Source organism: Hypanus sabinus, chromosome 6 (genome assembly GCF_030144855.1).
Source record: "Hypanus sabinus isolate sHypSab1 chromosome 6, sHypSab1.hap1, whole genome shotgun sequence".
Taxonomy (NCBI): domain Eukaryota; kingdom Metazoa; phylum Chordata; class Chondrichthyes; order Myliobatiformes; family Dasyatidae; genus Hypanus; species Hypanus sabinus.
Window position 1 is genome coordinate 117,594,119 of NC_082711.1, and position 3,021 is coordinate 117,597,139.

The following is a 3,021-nucleotide window of genomic DNA, read 5'->3' on the forward strand; positions in this document are numbered from 1 at the left end:
TGGAAAATCTGCTGTTCGCCCTCACTAAAATTTCTGCATCCTTACTTCATTGAGGTAAATAAACCTACATAATATTCGAAGCATAGTTTAACAGATATTAATCGAGCCGTATCTATCTTGTGGTTCCTCAACGCAATCCGGTCTAATGAAGGTGAACACAACACCTCCTCAACATCCGGTCAACTTAGGCGGCAAATTTCAATGACATATGTTTTTGGAAACCAAGTTCCTTCTGTTTATCAACACTGCTCCGAATTCTGTCACAAACAATGTAGTCTGCCCTCATTTGACCCATTCAAAGAAAATCACACCTCACATTTCCAGAGAGAACTCCCACAAATTGTCAACCTGACTAATCTGATCGTAATTTATTGAAATTTCATAGATCACCCCCAAGCCTTCGATATTGTAGAACACATGAAACAGGTTTGTCCTACTGTTGGTTATAGCAGATAGATGCAACATCTTAGTGACTCAGTCCTGCGCTCATTAGTAGTGACCAAAAGTGCACACAACGCTCCTCATGTGGCCTAACCTGTCACGGTCCGGATCATTGACTCCATATTTTCTCCAAATTTCGTTTGATTGTGCCTCGGTTCCGAGCGTTAATTTCCCATTTGCTCCTAATTGTCTTTGATGACGGCACATCTTGTTTCCATCAAGACCTGCAGCATAATAACCCTGGCTTTACGACCTCTAGTTGCCAGATCGTTTGTTTTTCCAGTGTGGTAATTAACTTTTCCCTGCTGCTTAGGACGGTGTGTTCTAAGTTTTGCTCCAGTTTAAAGATTTACCTATGAACTCTATCACTACGTGTCCAGTCTCTGTGTCAAGGCTCCGTGTCACGACCCTCCTGTTTCTGCCATTTCCCTCTTGTATTTGCTATTTCCACACCAGCGAAATAATTATGATTGTCAAATCATCTATGCCTCTCATAATGCTACATATTAGTGGATATATAAATATATGTTATTTAATTTCCTTTACACCAAACTACAATTATAAATGCAATTCTTTCTCTGGTTCGGCCTCTTTCTTTGACTTGCACAGCCCTTTGACATTCACCCCGAGGCTAGCTGAGTCCAGTCCAATCTGAGCTGGTTTTCAGTCCGCTATTCTGAGCACTTCACATCAGTGACGGTGAGTATATAAATGAGTTTTAATTTGGAAGTCGATGAAAAATGCTTTATCAGTCAGTGTTAACTCATCACCCATGTAACATTAACCAAGTGTGACTACGAAGAAGCGAGTCCAGAATCAGCACAGCATCGCACTGTCCCTTTCAATAAAATGAATTGGCGACAGGCGACTCATAGGCATAAGAACTGCGGTGAAAGGCACCTCTCTGCCGGCAGTGCCTGGATCAGAGAGTCGAGATTCTCTGCTCTGGCTGGGGTAATGCATGTATTCCGACCTACTGTATTCCGCGATTTCGGGGATCATCATAGCTCGTTTAGATGCAGAACTTGCTGATCTCTCGCGAACGTTCAGTTCCAAATGCACCAACTGTTTCAATGTGTATTAGTCCGAGTAACAATGTGTCCAGGGGAAAGCTCCTGGTGAGAGAGATGACTCAGCTTCCTGGGAAATTGGCGGTCGGAATATCGGCAAAAGAAGAGCGTTTAATTTGCGGGCGCTGCTGAAAGATAAATGTATGAGCACACGCCTGCCGTGACTCGGATTCGAACCGAGGTTGCTGCGGCCACAACGCAGAGTACTAACCACTATACGATCACGGCCACACACCAGCTGTGCGTTTTCTGCTGTTAACTCCTCTGACACCGGTGCGACTCAGTCAATGACTGCCACTAACTTTGCGGCGTTTCCACGGAGACGCGCGCATAAAATAATGGAAATAATCAGCAATTCACCTGTAGCTACAGCTGGAGAAACAGAGTCTGCGTTCGATAGTTCCATTGTGTGCACAGCTAATATCAGTCCTGGGCAGAGGACTTGGGCACGTAGAGGCAGAAATGAGAGCTTTTACAGAGGTAGCCCCATCAAGTGAAACCGAAAGATGAATCATTCTCAAAGTAAAGGCCCTCCGTTTGGAGTTAACCGGGCATCTGCTTCAAGAATAATACTGACACAGAATTTGAGTCTATCAAAATAAACAACAAACCTAAACGGAAATCACCATGAAACCGCATTGCAAAGAGGGAGACACTCGAGAAATACACAACGAACTCTTAAACCTTTAATAAATGTTGTTAACAATTAACCAATTCAAGCGCTCTAAGGTTTCAGAGTCCAATGCTCTGATGCCCTGCACAACCCAATGAAGTCGTTACAGGGCACCCATCCTTATAGCTGGCACCGTTTGGTGCAGCAAGTCCTGAAAACAATAAGAGACCTGGGTAACTTGAGAGAGACGTGAGATGCCATGTTCCGGTCCGTGAAGACCGTGTTCTGGTTCATGGTCTGGTCCGTGGACTCTGGACTCTGGGTCTTCCGGCTGTACCTTGTTTCATTTGGGCTTAATCATAGGTACTGATACTCGTCTGGGGACTTGGAATATAAGTGGTCCTGGGTTCGTGTGTAGGGGCTAGTTCGTCTTGTCAGTATCCTGTCCTCGCCTCCGTGGGGTAAGTCAGGCTGTTTTTTGCTGTTACTCTGCGTTTGGAGCTGTCCGTTCCTGTCCTTGCCTCTGTTGGGTAAGCCAGGCTGTCTTTGCTGTTACCCTGAGGTTGGACTGTCCCCTTTCCTTCCCCTTCTCTCTGTAGCCCATGGATGAAGCCTGCTACCCTTCGACAGGAGCCTCGCCTGGTACCCTTCGCCTATTCTTGCTGTCATGTTCTACTGCCGGGGCAAGACCAGGGCCTTGCTGTGACCAGATAAGGAACCGTTTTTCGTTCCTTGGAACTGTCTCCTTGTGTCCCCGCCTTTGCTAGGTAGGTCTGGCCGGCCGTTTGCCGCTACCTTGAGTTGAAACTGTCTCGTCGTGTTCAGCTTTCTGTATATGGTTTCGGGTCCTGCGTCCTGTTCCCAAGGAGTGGTCCCCGCTCTGTGTTCTGATTCCTG

The 3,021-nt window shown here is 46.1% G+C and overlaps 1 non-coding gene across 1 annotated transcript; it reads right to left on the reverse strand.

Moving 5' to 3' along the window:
• Nucleotides 1-1,667: 1,667 nt before the first annotated feature.
• On the reverse strand, nucleotides 1,668-1,739 carry trnah-gug (transfer RNA histidin (anticodon GUG)). Its single transcript has one exon. It is a non-coding gene; the product is annotated as a tRNA-His (tRNA).
• Between the last annotated feature and the right edge of the window lie 1,282 nt (nucleotides 1,740-3,021).